A 21,621-nucleotide genomic window follows, 5' to 3' on the forward strand; every position below is an offset into this window, starting at 1 on the left:
TGTCCTGTGATCCTGTTGCTAGCCTGTATCATCCAGCTGTCTGCACTGTCAGTAAGCAGAGGTCTGGGTCCAATAGGATTTAGGACCTACCCTGGTCCCTGCCTAATCTGTCACATACCAGCATCTCTAGTAATAACCAAGAGAGGATTTTTAGAGCAGGATATTTAGAACAGTGACGGGGTTTACACATTAGTGAGGACAGGGTGATAATAGATAAACAAACCTCTGAAGCCCCTTCTTGAGAAAGTTTTAGGTTCTGGGTATTTAGCTAGTGAGTTAGTGCCAGGGATTTCCCTTTCCCTCTTTACCTCTCTCTTAGGAAATAAAATACATCTTCCATTTACTGTGACTGAGGAAATCTGTGTGCTGGTCCCAGACCAGGCTCTGCCCTGACTCACTATTAGGCCCTTCAACCCAAATACTGGCCCAAATGTAATCCACTGATACCCATCTAATCCCATTTCCCCAAATCCCTTAATACAGTATGTAAGGCCAGATTTGAAGTCAGATCTTCCTAACTGTAGGCACAGCACTCAACCCACTGAGCCATCTAGGTACCGCCTAGGAACTGAATCCCTACTTCCCTCAAAACTCAGTTCAAACCATACCTTCCAGACAGAACCTTTTCTGATACCTGGCACTGGTGCTCTCCCTTCCAAAATACTTTGTATATACTTATGTACATGCACATTATTTTCCTTGATAGACTGTAAGCTTCTTGAGGGCAGAGATTATTTCATTTCTGCTTTTATATATTTTTGCACTTAGCTCTGTGCTTGGTACCCAGTAAGCACTTTAGAAATACTTATTGATTGATACATGTTAACTCAAGTTTAGCTATTTTGCTATAGATTTTAGTTATTTCTCAACATTCCCCTTTTTTTGGGTAAATATCTCTTAGCTTTTGTCTTATTAACAATTCTAAGGCTGAAGGGCAAAGGCTAGGCAAATGGGGTTAAGTGATTTGCCCAGGGTTACACAGCTAGGAAGTGTCTGAGGCTAGATTTGAACCCAGGTTCAACTGACTCCAAGCCTGGTGCTCCATCCACTGTGCCATCTGTAGACATTCTTAAAAATATATATAGTAATTTGCATGAAAGTACTGATATAACCTAAATCAGACTATTTATAGCCTGGTAGGGAGGGAAGGAGAAAATCTGAATCCTAATATGTCAGAAAATAATTACTAAAAATTGTTTTTATATGTAACTGAATAAAAGTTAAATATATATGTTTATATATATATATACACAGTATTTTATTGATGTGTATGATTTCCTCCTTTCCAACCCTCCTTTGTAACAAAGAAAAACTGTTATTTTTTAATTTTTAAAAAATATTTTAATAGTTTAAATTAATTCATTAAAAGTTAAGTTAAAAATTAAAATATTTTAAAGATATTTTTAAAAAATGTGATAAAATATTGTCACATCTAGTTACTATAATGAGTGTTTTTTCTTAATTTTTTTTTCTGTCTCAAGTGTTCAGTGGTTAACTCTAAGCTCCATCTCTTCCTTTCCCCCACCTTTTTTTCCCCACATTTTTTTCTTTCACTATTCTACAGAGGTTTTGGAAAGCACTGAAGGGTATTCAGTGAGAATATCCAGCTTTCTTATTCAGATAGAAAATACAGAAACAAATTCAATATTGATATGAAGAAAAACTTTTAGCATTTAGGGTTAATGTTGGTTTGCTTTGGCTAGTAATGAGCTCCCCCTTATTAGCAGATATCTTCAAACAAAAGCCAAATCATTACCAGATGAACATGTTGTAGAGAAGACTTTTGTTTAGGTACAGGTTGGAATAAAATGCCTTTTGAGTTCCCTTCAAATAATTATTCTGTCAGTTTTCCTCTCTGTCTCTCCCCCTCTCTCCCCCTCTCTCTGTCTCACTCTGTCTCTCTCTGTCTTAGTCTCTCTCTTTTTCTTTCTCTGTCTCTGTCTCATTCTCTTTTATGGGAGTTCACTTAACAGCTAATAATATTGGTCAGATGATTTTCACAAGCTCAGCCCTTGATGGTCAAATCAGCTCTTCTATCTAGGCCATACCAGGCTTCAGGCATATTTCTGTGCTGTTTACCACATGGCCTCTCCTCCCATACTGAGTCCTTTTCTAGTTCTGAACCTGTGCTCTAGTTGGTTCCACTCCCAGGTCCCCATTCATGGGCACAGAGTCAAAGGAGAGAGAGACACACCCTAGAGTCAAAGAAGGAACAATAGAAATCTTTTCTTGTTTCTAGCTACTGGCTCTAATCTCTTGCTTATCTCTAGATCTTGTATGAGTCACGGCAGGTCCAGCCTTGGGCCCTATTTCCCTGAAAGTGGATTCTTAATACTACAAGTTTTTACAAAGAGCAAAATATATGGACATATAGCAATACTAACCTATTCTCATCTCTCTCTTGTAATAATCCACCATACTCTATGGCAGAGTATCTTAACCTGGCATCTATGAACTTTTTAAAAAAGTATTTTCATAACTATATTTCAATGGAATTTATTTCTACTGTAATCCTATGTATTTTGTGTATTTAAAAACATTAGAGAAGAAAGAGGTCCATAGGCCAATGGGGCCCATGATACCAAAAGAACCTATGAACTAGAGATTCAATTGTCTGAAATTCAGCCAAGTGGTAATTGTTTAAAGTAGATAGGTAAATATATTAGCTTTAATGGGAGAGATGGTCAAATCTAAGGTTTCTGAGAGAATTGCCAGGAAGAAGGCACTTGCCTCTTATAGTAGATGTAAGAGAAAGGCTCGATAGCAGAATTCAATGCTGAAACAAAAGGAGGTGCTCACAGTTCACTGAATGCAGGAGGTTTACTTAGCTCTAACATAGCAAGGTTATTTAACAAGGATATGCCCATGGAAATGTCTCTGGTGTATAGGGCACGATTTAGCCTAGGGATATCCATCAAGTCTATAAAGCACTAACCCTACTTGGCTGGGCCATTTTAGGGGACCAAGAAGCCATTTCATTATATTCAGAGGTTACCCGAAAGAGGTGTCAAAGGAGGCTCTGCTTGAGTTTTGTCCTGCCTCCCCTTCCGGTTTTCTCTCATCAAGCTCTAACTTTGTGCCTTTTAGGGAAAATGTAGCTTAATCCATGTAGGGATGTGGAAAGGGATACTCCGATATTGGTCCTGTCACTACTGAGTTTAGGGGTTCTGTATGAGATTGTATAAGACTGACTGCATCAGGAAGAGGGAAGTGTTTCAAACTCTGGCAGTAGCCTGATTGGGGTCATATTTATAGTGAAATCTCTGGTTTGTATAGAATAGGGAAGTGGGGGAAACATTTCCCATTAGTCTGAAGAATCATTCAACAACATTAATTTAACAAGCATTTATTAAACTGCTACTTTGTACCAGGTGCTAGGGATATAAAGACAAAAATGAAAACAGTCACAAGATAATAGATCTAGAGGGAAAGGACATTAGAGACCATTTGGTCCAACCTTTTCATTTTATAGATAAGAAAACTGAGGCCCAAGGTCACACAAAGAATAAGTGGATGAGCTAGTATTAAAATCCAGGTCCTCTGGCTCACAAACCAGTGAACTTTCCACTATATTCTGGTAAGAATTCCTGTCTCCAGGAGCTAACATTCTATTGGGGAGATGGCGAAGAGACAGTAAGTTCACAGATAAGTTTATTCAAAATGTAATTTGGTAGAGAAACACTAGCAATTGGAGAGGTTTGGAAGTCTTCTGGTAGGAAGTGGAACTTGAGAAGGACCATAGCAAAAGTTAGAGAGTCTAAGTGAGTATAAGAAAGGAAATACATTATTACCAAGGCTGAGGGACAGCCTGTGCGGAAATGGAGACAAGAGAGAGCATGTCATGTACAGGGAAAAACAAATAGGATATTTTGACTAGAACATATCAAGAAAAGAAGAGCCAGATTGTGAGACTTTAAGTGCCAAAAAGACATCAGTATTTTATCTTGAAGAAATGAGGAAACATTGGTGCTTTTTTGGGCAAGGGAGTGACAAAGGGAAAGCAGTGCTTTAGTAATAACACTTTGGCAACTGAGTGGAGAAAGATTTAGAGAAAGGGATGGGAAGCACTGAACTAGAAGCCTGGAAGACAATTTGAAGGATCTTGTGACAGTCAAGGTGATAGAGTATCTGGGACAACCAAATATAGCTAGATAGAATCCAAGCTCCTTGAGGATAGGAAGAGTTCCATTTTAAATTTGTGTCCCCATGATCTAGCACATTGATTGAAACATAGTAGGCACTTAATAAATGCTTTTTAAATTATTATTTTTTAAAGCACAAAGCTAGTTTAAATTTATCTCTCACATTCACCCATTAAAAAGGAAAGGAAAATAAAATCCATTATGTGTCATGATGAGAAACAAATTTCTGCATTAGCCATATCTCTTCTCTGTCCCCTTCTAAAAAAAAAAAGAAGAGAAAAAATATACTTCAATTTTCCCTTGTCATATGTCCTTTCAAATTATGGTTGCTCATTGTTTTATTAGTAGTAAATCTTCACAATTGATTATCATTACAGTATTCTGTTACAGTATGAATTATTCTCCTGGTTCTACTTATTTTACTGTGCATCAGTTCATACAAGTCTTCCCAAGTTTTTCTAAAGCCATACACTTAATAATTTCTTAGAATATAATAGTATTCCATCCTTTTCCTATACCATAACTTGTTCAATTATTCCTCAATTTATGGGCATCCCCTTGATTTCTAAATCTTTCCCGTCACAAAAAAACTACTATACTTTTTGTGATATGATTATGATTGTGCTATAAGAAAAGACAGGGGGCAGCAGGGTAGCTCAGTGGATTGAGAGCCAGGCCTAGAGATGGGAGGTCCTAGGTTCAAATCCGGCCTCAGACACTTCCCAGCTGTGTGACCCTGGGCAAGTCACTTGACCCCCATTGCCCACCCTTACCACTCTTCCACCTAGGAGCCAATATATACAGAAGTTAAGGGTTTAAAAAAAAAAAAGAAAAGAAATGACAAGCAGGCTACTTTCTGAAAAACCTGAAAAGATTTCCATGAACTGATGCAAAATAAGCAGACCCAGGATTGTACAGTACAGCAATATTGCATGACAGTTAATTGTGAATGGTTTAGCTATTCTCATCAATACAATGATCTATGATAATTCCAAAGAACTCACAATGAATAGTGCTATCTACTTCCAGAGGAAAGAAATGATGGAGTCTGTAGATCAAAGAATATGTAATTTTTTTTCTTTTTTGGTTTGCTTTCTTTTTACAACATTACTAATATGGAAATATATTATGTATGACTCACTTCTATAACCTATATCAATTTTCTTGCTTTTTCAGCAAGGGAGGAGAAGAGAGAGAGAGGGAGAGAATTGGGAACTCAAAAGTTTTTTTTTAAATGAATGTTAAAATTTTCTATGGACTTCCAGGCTAAGATAGCTTCAGAGTAGAAGCAAGGGTCTTCTTCTCCTCACAACTGATATAAAGCACCTCAAAAGGACAAAAATCAAAATCAGATGAGCGAAGGGGCTCTATCATAGGGTACACCCTTGAAAGGTAGGCAGGGTTTGGGAATTTCCATGCTATAAGGGAGTAAAATTACTCCTACCAAAGTGTGAACTGATCACCTCTCCCCTACTCCACCTATGGCATCAGAGTCAGAGCGAGTACAGGCCAATTTCTAGGTTCTCGGAGGGCTGGCTGAAGACACCACAGACTTACCTCTGAGGGCAGCAAGACTTGGGAACCCCAGGAGGCTGAGGAACTTGGACCTTGGATGCAGAGATAGGGCAAAGGGGCTGCCCACAGCAGACATGATGGAGACTGAAAAATAACTTCAGGGCAAAAACTGCTCTGTAGCTTTATATAGAGAGAGCAGCCTACCCTCCTTATTCAGACTTCTGGCTGGGAAGGGAAGAAAAAACTAACACAGCAATGGCTACCAACAACCAAGAATTATAATCTACAACTACCAAAAAAAAAAAAAAAAAAAAAAAAAAGAAAAAGAAAAAGCCTCTGACCCTGGATAACTTCTATGGACAAAAACAGCAGACTACAGAGGAGACAGCAGAGAGCAACAAACAAGGAAACATATCCAAACTTTCCAAAAAAAAAAAAAAAAAGGAAAGTTGTCATAAGCTCTCAGGGAACTCAAATTTGAGTTTAAGAACCAAGTAAGAAAGATAGAAGAAACTTGGCAAGAAAAGTGGGAAACAGTTCAAAAAGAGAATAACAGTTTAAAAGACAAAATGTCCCACTTGGAAAAAGATGCCCAGAAATCACATGAAATGATAAGCAAATTGGAGACCAGAATTAATTTGCTGGAAGCCATGAAAAGCAGGATAGACCAAACAGAAAAGAAAAATCAAAAGATCAAAGCTAAAAAACAGTCTTTAAAGACCAGAATTGGGCAAGTAGAAGCTAATGATCTCACAAGACAGCAAGAATTAATAAAGCAAAGCCAAAAGAATGACAAAAGAGAAGGAAATATGAAATATCTCATTGAGAAGATGACTGACCTGGAAAATAGGTCCAGGAGAGGTAATTTGAGAATCATAAAACTACCTGAAAACTTAGAAAAAAACAGAAGCCTTGACCTCATATTATAAGAAATTATCCAAGAAAATTGCCCTGATATTCAACAAAAGGGCAAAATAAATATTGAAAGAGTCCACAGATCACTTTCTACATTAAATCCTCAAGACAATCCCCAGGAAAGTAACTATCAAATTCAAGAGCGTCCAAGCTAAGGAGAAAATATTTCAAGAAGCCAGAAAGAGACAATTCAGATATCAAGGAGCACCAATCAGGATTATGCAGGATCTGGTAGTCTTTACACTAAAGGACTGTAAGGCTTGGAATATGATATTCAAAAAGGCAAGAGAATTGGGTCTACAACTAAGGATCACCTACTCATCAAAACTGACTATGCTAGGGGGGCAGCTGGGTAGCTCAGTGGATTGAGAGCCAGGCCTAGAGACAGGAGGTCCTAGGTTCAAATGTGGCCTCAGACACTTCCTAGCTGTGTGACCCTGGGCAAGTCACTTGACCCCCATTGCCTACCCTTACCACTCTTCCACCTATAAGTCAATACACAGACGTTAAGGGTTTTAAAAAAAAAACTGACTATGCTTCTAGGGGACAGTATGGGCATTTAACAAAATAGAAGATTTCCAAGTATTTGTAAAGAAAAGACCAGAACTAACTGGAAAATTTGATGTCCAAATACAAAATTCAAGAGAAACATGAAAAGGGAAACAAGAAAGAGGGAAAAAAAAATTTAAGGGCTTTAGTAAGGTCAAATTGTTTATATTCCTAAATGGAAAAATGATATTTGAAACGCTCAAAAAAATGTATTCACTATCATAGTAGTTAGAAGAATTATTCATAGGTAGAGGTTGGGTTACTAAGTGGTTTAAGATGATATATAAAAAAAAAGGAGGGGAGAAGATGGAACTAAGAGAAACTTGAAGGAATAAGAAAAATTGGATAAATTATACCACATAAAGAGGTACATGGGAGGGGGAAGAGAGTGCTAATAGGTAATACTCAAACCTTACTCTCAGTGGAATCAATTCTGAGAGGAAAGAGCTTCTAGATTCATTAGGGTATCAAATTCCATCTTACCCTACAGGGAAGTTGAGAGGGGAAAAACCAAGGGAAGGGAGTGTGGTGGGAAGTACAAAAGGGAGGGAAAGAGATGGGGGAGGGAATTTAATAAACCCTAAAGAAAAATAGGAGAGGAATAAGAAGGGAGAGGGTGGGAAGGGAAGTAAAATAAGGGTGGTGGTTAGGGGGACTGATTAAAAGCAAAACACTGGTGTAGAAGAAAATAGAGAAAGAAGAAAGGGAAGGAGTAGGAGAGGAAATTAAAAAAATGGGGAATACACAGGTAGTAATCATAACTCTGAATGTGAATTGAATAAACTCACCCAAAGCAAATAGCAGAGTGGTTTAGAAACTAAAGTCCTACTATATGTTGTCTATAAGAAACACACATGAGGCAGGTAGACACACACAAGGTCAAGGTAAGAGGCTGGAGCAAAATCTTTTGGGCATCAACTGAGAAAAAGAAGACAGGAGTCACAATCATATTATCTGACAATGCCAAAGTAAAAATAGATCTGATTAAAAGAGATAGGGAAGGTAATTACATCTGATAAAAGGCAGTATAGACAATGAGGAAATATCAGTGCTCAACATGTATGCACCAAATGGTATAGCATCCAAATTTTTAAAGAAGAAACTATTAGAGCTCAAGGAGGAATTAGATAGTAAAACTATACTAGTGGGAGACCTGAACCTTCCTCTATCAGATCTAGATAAATCAAACTAAAAAATAAAAATGAAAGAGGTAAGAGATGTAAATGAAATCTTAGAAAAATTAGTTAATAGATATATGGAGAAAAATAAATAGGGATAAAAAGGAATACACATTCTTTTCAGCTGCATATAATACATTCACAAAGATTTACCATATACTGTAATCAAGAAATAATAAGGGGCTAAAGAGGCTTATATTAGAGGGGCTAGGTGGTACCAGCTGAGTCTTCTAGGCAGGAAGACTATAACTTCAGTATAGGTTGATTTGGGTAAGCCAGGGTTGTGTGATCCTGGGCTGAGGTGTTTCAGTCAGTCTCTCTGTTGTCTCTAAGCTCCTTGAGGTAAGGAGTGAGATGCCCCTCCTCTCCTGTATGGAAACTGAAAGCCAACAGGAAGTGAACTTGGTTCCTTCCTGAGCAAGATGGATGCTTGGTTTAGTCCCTCAGGAAACAAGGGAAAGCTATCTTTCCCTCTTCAGCCCTGGCCCTAGTTGATGGTATAAATGAATCAATGGAAGCTCTTTGAATAAAGGCCAAAGGGTTTATTAAATGAGTAAGCTGAGGGAAGAAAAAATTTATCGAGAAATTATTTTCTAATTTATCCCCATTGCTGATGATGCTTGCTGATGGTTTTAAATATATATGTGGTTATTTTAAATAGATCTTTATTTCTTCCTGATGAGTTTTGTTGGCAATATACAGAAATGCTGATGATTTGTGTGGGTTTATTTTATATCCTGAAACTTTGCTAATGTTAATTGTTTAGATTAGGTTTTTAGTTGACTATTGGGTTCTAAGTAAACTACCATATCTACAAAAAGTGATGATTTTGTTTCTTCGTTGCTTATACGTATTCGTTAACATTTGTTTATTGATCAAACTAAGGAACAAAAGATAGAGATGCTGTGGAGTCAGAATTAATAAGACTTCACAGAATCAATGCTAATTCAAAGTAGTTGAGGATTGACTAAAAAAATCAACCAAAAAAATCAAATCTTTGTTCCTATTGCTGCGTGTGTGTATACACACACATCCTCAGAATACATATATACATATATATCCTCGGAAAATATTTTGTATATATTTTGCATGTAGTTAGTTATCTGCATACATGTTGTTTCTTCCAATACAATGTAAGCTACTTGAGAATAGTCATTGTTTTTATCTTTCTATCTCCAGTGCCTAGCATGATAGCCTGTGTATTAAAGGCACTAAGTGTTTGCAGTTAAGCTAATGGAAAAGCTAAGAACACAACCTATTTACAACACAACCTAAGAACAAGCTAAGAACAATTTAGGATTTTATTATTTTACCTCGATTACTGTTATAGCATATTAATTGGTATTTTTGCATCCAGTCCCTTCCAGAGAATCCATCTAGATTTTTGAAGATTGTTGAGATATGAATATCAAACTCATGGCAATAGGATGGATTAGACAAAGTTGATATGGCGGTTGAATTGTTAGTGTGCAGGGTTGCATTAGAATTTCCAAAGCTCTTTGAGCTAATTTTCATAGTACCAATTAAGTACTTTTTTTTTTTTTTGCCTCCTTTAAAAAGGGAAAAAGTGTACAACACACCATAGATCACAGGGAAAATATCAGTTGCATTTATGTGATAGTGCCAGTTTGCATGTGTGGGCGCACCAGTCCCAGCTTTAGCACACCTCAGTCATACCATTTCTAGGCCACATAAGAGGGTTATTCGTAACTCGGCTATCATGTCATTTAAGTGAATGCAATCTTCAGCTTCCACTATCAAGCAGAAAAGTGTATAAACCCTTTATTTTGAGGTGTTGTTTCTCCCTTTTATAAATCAGAATCTTTTTATTTTCATGTTATATGAATTATGAGATTCTGAGCCTGGGAGATGGCCAACATCAACATGAAAACTGATCATTCATTTGGGCAGGTTTTATTTTTGAGGACTTAATTTATCCCTCCAAGTAAAATCTGGTAAAGTAAATAGAAAGTCCAAATCTAAATATGGAGGATTAGTTAAATTCTCATGTATATGTATTTTTTCCAAGTTAATGTTTTCTATGAAAATAAGTTAGCAGTTGGGTAGCTCAGTGGATTGAAAGGCCTAGAGACGGGAGGTCCTAGGTTCAAATCTGGCCTCAGACACTTCCCAACTGTGTGACCCTGGACAAGTCACTTGACCCCCATTGCCCACCCTTACCACTCTTCCACCTAGGAGCCAATACACAGAAGTTAAAGGTTTAAAAAAGAAAAAAAAAAAGAAAATAAGTTACTTAAATATTTTGTTTCTTTATATATACCTGATCTAAAAATATACTTCATTTGAAAATAATTTAAAATTATTACTTTATAAGAGGTTGTTATTAATGCCATCAGTAAAAAATTTCAAAGATAGCTTCTTTGCCTTATTTCCTAACTTTTACAGTACTTAAGATATATTTGATTTATTGATAAGTTTCAATTTTTAAATATTAACACTATTATTTAGATTTCATGTCATCTTTGTTATCCTAAATACACAATCAAATGTATGTAAAGGAAATTTTTACTAGTATTCATTGTCTGCCTTGTCCTATTCTGATACCTTATCCTGGCATGGAGGTGACCCTAGGGTCTCAAAGGCTACACTGGCAGAGTGCAAGCTTCAGGGATTGTTCCAACAACGCATTGTAACTACTTCTTGAAAATCAACTTGTTTTATATAAAGAGGGTAAATACTAATAGTCTGGACCCTTGGTGTTGAATTCTTAGGCCATGGAAACCTATGAAAAAAAGAAAAATATAAATTAGTCTTTAGTCATTGTGAACCCCCTTTTTGTATCCCCACTTTTGCAGTGCTGCCAAAATAGCAGAAAGGGGGGGGGAGTGCTAAGTTTATAGACTGTCTATAAATATTAACTCAGCTGTTGGAATCCTAAATATAATGTGAGATCCTTGACCAATGACCAACAAGTTAATGTACTTCTGTAAGAAATTAATTTTATCTGTCTTGAAATTCTAACATAAGTGAAACCAGAAGATAAAAGGAAGCTGCCTGTTCATGTGGTTCATGTAGTGTTCATGGTAAATATTTGCAAAAAAAAAAAAAAAAAGCCCATCATGAAAATAACTGTAAAATAATTGTCAATCAACAAATATTTGTTAAATGTGCTAGATACTATGCTCAGTGTTGAGAATACAAAGAAGTAAAAGATAATTCCCTGTTCTCAAGGAGCTCACAAATGGGGGAGAGAGCCTAAAAACATGTAGAAAAAAGGGACAAATGTTTAAAAATTGCAGCTTAGCACTGGTCTGTTTTAGAGGATGAGGAGGTGGAGGAATTTTACTAAGAACTTGATAAAGGCTACCAAATTAAATGAATATGTACTTTTATACATATTGGAAATACATAGTGGAAAAATAGATCAAGGCAAGGATGCTGAAAAATATGGTTCAAAAGTTAGGAAGAAGAATCTCACTACAGAATGAGAAAAGAACCAGAAGACAGTGGATGGTGTATAAAGTGGAAATAGCATGACAAAAATGAACTTGATTCTATTTTGACATTTGACATATTTGAGAATCAATGGAAAGAAAAAAATAAATTCAACAAACACTTGGTAAGACACTCAATCATACAAAGTCATTCAGAGGAAAATTAAAGATGAAACTGGAAAAAAGGCAATAAGCAGAAGAAAGATGGAAAAAATCTTATCAAGAATGGTGCAATTACCACACTTAGATCCTAATATCACAATACCAAATATAGTTCTAGATGCAATAGAAATGTTACTGAAAATAACAAAAATGGGAAAGCAGATAGACTAGTCTAAGAGTTTACAGATGAGGTTCCTACTGGAAGAAATACAACACTAAAGGTAATAATGAGAGATCCATTTTTAAGGTTCCTGAATGAGAAGCTACAAAAGGCATAGAAAAATAGTTGATATCATTGGAATTTTTAAAAGGCAGCCAAAAGATATTAAGAACAATCTTCTCATATGCCCAAACACTGCATTACACACACACACACATACACATACACCACACACACACACTCTTTAGTAGAGTAATTGACATGTGCATCAAGGGCATCCTTGGTGAGGATATTAGAATATGCAATCTTCTGGAAATGATAACAGTAGCCCATGTCTTTATTACCACATAATTGACTAAAAGATGTACAGAATACAACATTCCACTGCACTACTGCTTGCTGGCTATAAAAATATAAATTAGGGGGCAGCTGGATGGCTCAGTGGATTGAGAGCCAGGCCTAGAGACAGGAGGTCCTAGGTTCAAATCCAGCCTCAGACACTTCCCAGCTGTGTGACCTTGGGCAAGTCACTTAACCCCCATTGCCTAGCCCTATAACAAATAAAAAAAATTAATATAGAAGGATATATATAAAAGATATTAGGGTTTAAAAAAATTTAAAAAAATATAAATTACCTTAGTGACTCTCTCCTGTTAAGGTATCTCTAGCAAATTGAAGGATTTTTGTATTTAACTAATTTAATGTACTAAGTTTTCCAAAAATATGTACCAAATATAAAAGTTTCATGAAGAAATGTTATAAAGTAAATTAACTGCAATTTCTTCTTTTAGCTCACAAAGTACTTTTGTATGAGAAAGTCAAGGTATTTTGCAATAATATAAAAATGTTCTGTTTTGTCCCATATCATAACACAATTTTACAAAGTCTTCCTTTTAATGGATTGTTTTTTAAAAGATGATTATTTATGTATCACCCTAAAAAGCTGTATGTAAATCTTATGTTTGGATTTCTGAACACAAGTGATTGTGAAGCATGCCCAGATTTCAAAAGGGGTCACATTTTTAGGTAGGATTTGGAGATCTTTGTTTTGTCTTGTGCTCAGTACATAGTTCAATACAATTTTCCTATATGTGGAGTTTTCATCTTAAAAATCATCAGTTCTAAAGCAATGTAAATAAAAATAACAAAACAAAAAAATGGAATTCTATGTAATGATAATGGTCAAGTTTTGCCCCAAAGAGGAGAGGGGAAAAAAGAGCCTCCCTCCCTTCTTTGTAAATGTGGGGATCTCTGGGTATGGAATACTGCATATACTATTGGCCTTAGTTGACGTGTTAATTCATTTTGCTAAGCTGCTTTCCCTTTCCTTATATTCTTTGTCATAAAAGATGGCTCTCTAAGGAGGAGAGGGTAGAAACATTTTCCTAGAAATAAAAGAGATGAGTTTTTTAAAACAAAAGACATATACATTATAAAAAATTCATCAATTATATAGAAATTTTCTCATGGGATCATATATCTATCTAGCCCTAGAAGGAAAAAAAAATGTTTGCCATGCAATCCAACCTCCTCATTTTATAGGTAAACAAACTAAGGTCAGGGAAGTTAGTGACTTTTTCAAGGTCACTTAAGCAATAATAAAGATGGAATTTTCATACAGGTTGTATGATTCCAGAGTCAATAATCTTTCCACTGTATTTATGTTGAAAGTTTCTTTTTTCTTAAAAAACAAAACCAAAAAAACCATCCATTACCTTAAGGGCTAGGCAACTGGGATTAAGTGACTTGCCCAGTCACACAGCTAGAAAGTGTCTGAAGCTAGATTTGAACCCAGGTCCTTCTGACTCCAGGTCTGTACTCTTTGCACCATATTAGCTAGTTGCCCCTACACTGGCATTTTTATCAACAAGTTTATAAAGTAATGTGTTTTACTGAACATAAATTTCAACAAACTATTATATATATGTAATAAAAAACCATCCATGTACAATGCAAAAAAAGATTTTATTATTTTATTTCTTTATGGCAAAGACATATGGGTGATTCTTACACATATAATCTTGTCTATCAGTGGAACCATTTGAAACTGCTTTGATATGATTTATCAAGCACTGTTTTCACCATATTAATAGCTATAGATAGAGATTTGTTAGGATTCTGGTCTTTGCTTCCTTCCCCCCACTTCCAGTTTGGAAAATTCTTAGTCTAGATCTTTTCTTACTTTTTAGTTTTTTGGCCCTTGTTATGTAATATTGTAGTATTCCTCCTTTTCTTCTTAGGTTGTTAAGTAATATTGTAGTATTCCTCCTTTTCTCTTCATCCAGAGACAGTGAGAGATTTCTGGTGTTTTCAGGTAGCATTCTGTAATCTTTACAAAATTGGGAAGGTTGACCACAAGATGATTTTATATATATATAATACATATACATACATATATATGTACCTTTTTTACATTTTTACAAAATTTTACATTTTTACAAAATTTACATACATATATATATATAAGATACATATATGCATTCTCAATTTATGAAGATTTCTCATGAAAGAGAAAAAGTTGCAATATTCAATACAGAATTCAGTGATAAAATTGTGAGTTTTTTGAAATACTAAAATTGAAGTACTAACAGATTATCAAGAATGATGAAAGGCTTTTCAATTCACTACTACCTGCCAGAAAGCAGCTTCCTCATGAAATAAGACAGGAGAGGTGAGTTCAGAACATAACTAAAAGAGGCCTCTTCTTTCTCCCATCTCTCCAAGCTTTGAGATCTCCAATGGGGTGAGGGAAAATGATGGAATAATAATAGCTATCATTTTTATTGTCCTTTAAGTTTTGCAAAGGCCTTAAGGTTTACACGTGATCTCTTTTTGATAGAAGTAGCAATGGTGAAGAGCAGTGATTATCTTGGTGCTGGGGAATGAAGGAGTCTGTATAGGTTCCCAAAATCAAGTCTTTTGGAAGGAATAATCAGCATATTGGAGAGCTGAATCCTGGATGTAAAGAGACTGACTAAGCCAGGTGGGATGTAACATTTGGGGACCCTGATCAGTCAAGAAAGAGTACATTTTAGGTTACCGAATATCTGTCAAAAGGGATTGAGGAAACACTGGTGAGATTTTTCCATTTGCCCCTGCCTTAAATTACTTTTGCCCCTTGGTTTGCATTTCTAAGGAAGTTTTGGCACTTTGTCCTCATCCATACATTAAGAAACATTTTAATATTCTAAAATTATGTATATTTTCAAATTTTAATTTTTTCTATTTTATTTTTGGCTTGATAAATCATGATTGAAATATTTAATTAGGTAGGAGAATATTTTGTTTGGGTATCATATCAAAGAACTGAAATTTTACCACATAGGTCTAAAATTATTTTTCAGAGAGACTCCTTTGTGTCTCAAATACTATATTTCCAAATGATAATGGATAGAGAGAAGCAAAGGGCATATTTGTGGTACGTGTTGGAATAAGGTGAATCTCAGTAGATTGATGCCAAGTTTTTAGTGTTTTTTTTTCCTTAGGCAGCAGGGGCAATATTTTAACTATTAATTTACCAGGTTATTCTAAGCTGTCTATACATTTTTTAAGTGTTTTTTTTTTTTAAATAAATCCTTAACTTCTATGTATTGGCTCCAAGGCAGAAGAGTGGTAAGGGCGGGCAATGGGGATCAAGTGACTTGCCCAGGGTCACACAGCTGGGAAGTGTCTGAGGCTGGATTTGAACCTAGGACCTCCTGTCTCTAGGCCTGGCTCTCAATCCACTGAGCTACCCAGCTGCTCCCTGTCTATACATTTTTAAAGAAGGTAAGTCAGATTCGATTCGACAAGCATTTATTAAGTGCCTATATGTGCCAGGAAACTGTGTTAGGTGCTAGAAATAAAAAGAAAAAACTAGAGGGATTTCCTGCCCTTAAAGAACTTGTAAAAAGCCCATATATGTTTAGGATTAATGATAGGCTCTGAATGATGGTTCTGCTGTGTTTTCTGGTAGCAAATATGATTTGAATAAGACATCAGAAGTACATCTTTGGTGATAGGAGTAAAGGATTTTTTTAAAATAAAAAAACAGGAAAAGAGAAATCAAGCATCTGTTATTTTATTGTGGCTAATACTTTTTCTTTTTTAACTTAATTTTTTTTTGTTGAAGGTCTAATTAATAGAAGATAGAGAGTAGTGAATTCATAGGCCTCAAGATCATTAACTATAGTTACATCACTACTAGGTTGGATAGCACACAAAAAAATAGGACTTTTGACCTTATAGGCCCATTTTCAGTTCAAAGTTGCTATTCTTGTTTGGATAGCATATGAAAAATACTCTTGCTTGATGTTACAAGGAGAAAAATAATTTGTCCATTTAATGACATTAAGAAAAATGTTGAAGACAACAAATGGTGCTTGAAATATAAAAGTTGGCAATGATTTTCATGAGGGATAAGCCTTTTACTGTAATAATACAAAGATCATTTCATAAATGTGAGTTTCCTCCATTAATGCGAAGTGCAACCTCTCTCTGCCTTTATAGAATTGCTAAGGCAAAAAAAAAATCATTATCTGGTGCCATCTCTTTGGTGATGAACTTTCTACACTTAGGTAGTTCCTCCCTAGACTTCTACTAAGAAAAAATTCTTTCTATTTACCAGGTCTTGTGCTTTGTGGTCATAGCCTTCAAGAACTCCAAAGAACAACATATGAAGAAAAATATTGTCATTTAAAAATCTGCTTTTTCATTATTTTGGTTATTGTTACAAGTTTCCTTTTTTCTAATGGGTTATTTTTTTCTTCCTTTCCTTAAAGGACCTGTTGGGACTGGTCATTGGCTCCAATATTACTTTAACCCATGGATTAAGAAAGTTTAGTCAGAATTGGGAGGGAAGATGGAATACAGAAGGATCAAAGGGAATGGTAATACTCACATCTGTCCAAGATTTCTTTGCACTGAAGCTCTGGTAGGTAATGGCACCAATGATGGGGTGATAGCAGCAGTTGTGCTAGGCCACAAAGAGGCCACTGGGATTGGAGGAGGGAAACACTTTCTTTGGCAGCCAACTTTGCCCTGGAAGCAACTTCCTTGATGGGAGGAGTCACATTCATTTTTTATTCCAGTCAAGGTTCTCTAGGCCCTCAAAACAATTTCCATGTGATTTAAATATTTGTTGCTCCATCTTAATTAATTCCAATATAGGAGTTTGCTATTTTCCCACTTCAAAGAAAAATGTCTGATAAGGAATATGCATTATAGGAGAGCCCTTGCCCCCCTCCCCCCATTTTTTCTCAACTGCATTAAGATTTGGATTCAAAAGAGCTGGATTGCTCAGGTTTTATTATTTTTTTTAACCCTTACTTTCTTAGAATCAATACTGTGTATTAGTTATAAGGCAAAAGAGTGATAAGGGCTAGGCAATGGGGGTTAAGTGACTGTATTGCTCAGTTTTTATACTATTTAGGACACTTTGCAAATCATCTTACCTCTATAGGTTTTTGTTTACTCAGATGAGAAGAGATGAAGAATCAAGGACAAAGGCAGTGTAGCATGGTACTGTCCTGGAATCAGCAGTGGTCAGGAGGGGTGGTGGAGCCAAGATGGTGGCTTAGTAGCAGGGAAAGCTGAAACTGCTCTGATAATCCTTCCAAACCAATCTTTAAGTAGAGCCTCAAAATCATAGGAGTCAAAAACCAACAGCAAGACAGAGTAAGGAGGCTCTCCAGCTGAACACAACTTGAAAGGTAGGAGAGAGAGTTGATTTTTCTGAGATAAGGGGGAACTGGAAGCAAAACTGTACATAGAGGAGTGCTGGCCAACCACCCCCTCCACCTATTGCACCAGATTCTGAACTTGGGCATAAGTCAACTTTGGGATGCCAGGACCTTGCCTACACCAACAACAGAGCACCACCTCCCCCCCCCTCCCCCCCACTTGAAGACTCAGGCCCTGGCACCAGCATGCAGTGAGGCCAGGAAGTCCATAGGGCTTGGTCCTTTCAAGACTGCACTATAGTGAAGACCTAGCCCCAGGGCCAAAAAGCTCTGAGTGCTGAGTCCTGGAAGCCATCAGTAGAGGTGACAGAATTAGCAGCTTTCAGAAATCCTAGTCTACAAGCACAAAAAAGGCTGGGAAAATGAGCAAACAGCAAAAGAAACATGTAACCCTAGAAAATTTCTATGGTGATAAAGAGTAAAACACAGAGCCAATAAAGGACTGTGAGATGCAAACAACCACACGCAAAACTTCAAAGAAAAATGGAAAGTTGTCTTAGGTGCTCGAAAAATTGAAAAAGGAATTAAAAAATCAAATAAGACAGGTAGAAGAAAAATTGGAAGAAAAATGGGAAAAAGAAATGAAAGTAATGCAAAAAGAAAATAGCTTAAAAAGCAAAATCAGTCAACTAGAAAAAGAGGTACAAAAATCCAATGAAGAAAAGAGTTTCTTGAAAGAGTAAAATGGAGCAAATGGTAAAGGAGGATCAAAAGCTCATGGAAGAAAATTCTTTAAAAGTTAGAATTGGGCAAACAGAAGTTAATGAACTCATGCGACATCAAGAAACAATACAACAAAACGAAAAAATGAAAAAATAAAAAAATAGAAGAAAATATGAAATATTTCATTGAAAAAAATAACTGGAGGGGGCAGCTGGGTGGCTCAGTGTATTGAGAGCTAAGCCTAGAGATGGGAGGTCCTAGGTACAAATCTGGCCTCAGAGACTTCCCAGCTGTGTGACCCTGGGCAAGTCACTTGACCCCCATTGCCTAGCCCTTACCACTCTTCTGTCTTGGTTCCAAGACAAAAAGTAAGGGTTTATAAAAAACAATAACAACAACAAAACAACCAACTAGAGTCAGGAAACTTGGTTTTAAATTCTGTCTTCAACATTTACTGACTGGGTGATATGGAGCAAGTCAGTTCACTTTGGTTCCATGAAAAGAGCACTGTATTTGGAGTCTGAGGACCTGTGCTTTTTTTCTAGACATAAATCTTGTTTGGCAAATCTTTTCCGAGTTTGAGTGCCATTCAAGCTATCTGAGCCTCCACATTAATGGAGAGAGCTGAAGAAGGAAGTGCTTGCTTTGGGAGACTGGGCAGAGGGATGGAGCATGCAAAAAATGTCCAAGGGCACTGGGAAGAGGAGGAAGGGAGCTGAGTGCCAGCTGTCCACACATGCCACATCTTCACCAATGCCGCTCTAGTACAATCAATTCCTGGGAGATCAATGCCAAGCCTATTCAACTCTCTAGACTTCAGTTGTAAAATTTGGAAATAGATTCAGGTAAGACCTTGGTCTGATGGTGAGAAAACTCTTTGGGCTTAAAAAAACTTTAGTTGAGATTGTCTTATCTGCATGACAAGTTAGGACTAGATGACCTCCACCCCCCTTTCTATTCCTTTTATTTTTCAATTACATGTAGAAACAATTAACAAATACCCCCAAACCCTTACTTTCCCTCTTAGAATCAATACTTTGTATTGATTCCAAGGCAAAAGGGCAGTAAAGGTAGGCAATGGGGCTAAGTGACTTGTCCTAGATCACACAGGTAGTGTCTGAAGCCAGATTTAACCCAAGTCCTTCTATCTCTAGGCTGGCTCTCAATCCACTGAGCCACCCAGGTGCCCCCATGGAAACAATTTTTTAACAATTGCTTTCTGACATCTTTCAATCCAATTCTCTCCTTCCCTGCCCAGGTGGTAAACAATCTGACATAGGTTATTCCAGGGTTGCCATGCAATACAACTTTCCCTTTTCTTCATGTCCTGATAGGACACATATATCATACATGAAAAAACTCATTAAGGAAATATGGCAAAAAATGCTATGGTCTTCATTCATACTTTGCTAGTTCCTTCTATGGCTGTGGATAGCATTTTTAAAAGAGCTTTTGATCTCAAAATTATTCAAAGCAGAAATCAAAATTTTAAATTTGATTTGTATACAAAATTGGGGAAGGGGAAGAAAGGGACACGAGTGTTAAATTATTTTTAATAGTGGTGGAAAGATACTTTCAGAGTCTCTAAACACTTCTTTTTCTAAAAAGTGGAAGAGCAAGGAAAACTTCACCAGAGCTCTTTTTCCTGAGCTTGAGGAGTTGACATTATTATTATTACTACAACTACCCACTACAATTTTTATAATGCTAACATTAATCTTTCACTTACCATGTGCCAGGTCCAGTGCTAAGTGTTTTAATAATTTGTTGTGGTTGTTCAGGTGTGTCTAACTCTTTGTGACCTAGTGGAACATAGCATGCCAATACTGTCCATGAAGTTTTCTTGCAAGGATACTGGAACGGTTTGTCATTTCTTTCTCCAGTGGATTAAGGCAAAGAGAGGTTAAATGACTTGTCCTTGCACAGGGTCCCATCACTAGTGCCTGCCCCCAATCACATCTTAACTCCCTTCTTCTTGGCTTTATTCTTTTAGCCACCTGGATACCCTGCTTTAAAAAGAACTATGATTGATATAGCACCTATTATGTGCCAGGAACTGCGGTAAATGCGTTACAATCTTCATTTGATCCTCATAACCACCTCACTTTTCAGTTGAGGATATTTAGGCAGAGGTTAAATGACCTGTCCAAGGTCACAGTTAATAAATGTGAAATAAAATTTGAACTCGAGTTTTCCTGATTCTAAGTGCCAACTTGTCTTTTAGGACACAACACGCATGCTTTCCTTTCGAGCCCCGACAAGACTACTACGGTCTGCTAATGGCCCATTTCACACCCACCGTCCACCATTTCTTCTGCCCTGAATCTTCAATTCTCTGAACAAAACTTTACACTTCGTATCCCCTAGTAGGGCTCGAATCGCTTTCTCTGTGGGTCCGCAAACTTCAGAGGAACGTGAGCCGTTCCAGGAGAAACTTTGGGCAAGCTCCAGCAACGAACACTGCAGAAGGGCCTCTTAGCTCCGACTGGGGAGCGGGTGCATCGGGTAGGCGCGCGGAGGTGGGTGAGGGGGAAACGAGAGGAAGGTGGTGCGCGCGCCGGCGCCCGGGCCCTGGCCTGGGCCCAGGCCCTGGGCGTCCAGTCCGCCGCGGGCCCGCTCGGAAGCGCCCAGCAGAGCCTGAACGCGAGCGCCGGGACCCGCAGGCGGGCCACGCGAGGGGGGGAAGCCGAACGCAAACTTCAACGGCCGCCGGGGCAGTTCAGTCAGTTGTAATTTCTGGGAATGGGGCGGAGCCAACGGGGCGGGCGAGGAGGTGACGCCGTCTGGAGGGAGGAGAAGGAGAGGACTGGCGCGAGGAGCGTCAGGGGGCGGGGTCAACACGGTACGTCACCGACCGGGGGCGGGGTCATGTTTGGGCGGGGATAGCCGGCGCACTCCCCTCGGGGAGGGGCGGTGGTTGAGATGGAGAGAGAAGCGCCTCGTGTTTTGCCCTTTCCCCCTACCCATAACTGTCAAACTGCTTTAGTCTGGGCTCAGTCCTATGGAAGGAGATTGAAGGGATATTGATTATTGGCGGGGCGGAGGGAGGATTCATGGGACCCGAAGAAGGCAGAGATGAAGAGTAAGGGTATTGGGTAGCGGTGGTGCGTCTGGGCAGGTGCACAGATCAATCCCCACTAGAACGGAGGTTTTAAGGGCCGA

General features: G+C 37.5%; 1 long non-coding RNA gene across 2 annotated transcripts; it reads right to left on the bottom strand.

Moving 5' to 3' along the window:
* Nucleotides 1-10,860: 10,860 nt before the first annotated feature.
* Nucleotides 10,861-17,623, bottom strand: LOC123251693. 2 transcript variants are annotated; one of them, XR_006506511.1, is made up of 3 exons: nucleotides 16,956-17,177; nucleotides 14,259-14,405; nucleotides 10,861-11,042 (listed from the first exon to the last, which is right to left on the bottom strand). It is a non-coding gene; the product is annotated as an uncharacterized LOC123251693 (long non-coding RNA). The 2 variants fall into 2 exon arrangements; XR_006506512.1 differs by lacking the exon at nucleotides 10,861-11,042 and adding an exon at nucleotides 17,509-17,623 and having other exon boundaries at nucleotides 14,083-14,405; nucleotides 16,956-17,109.
* Nucleotides 17,624-21,621: the final 3,998 nt, after the last annotated feature.

The sequence above is a fragment of the Gracilinanus agilis genome, chromosome 6, assembly GCF_016433145.1.
Source record: "Gracilinanus agilis isolate LMUSP501 chromosome 6, AgileGrace, whole genome shotgun sequence".
In the NCBI taxonomy this organism is placed as follows: Eukaryota; Metazoa; Chordata; class Mammalia; order Didelphimorphia; family Didelphidae; genus Gracilinanus; species Gracilinanus agilis.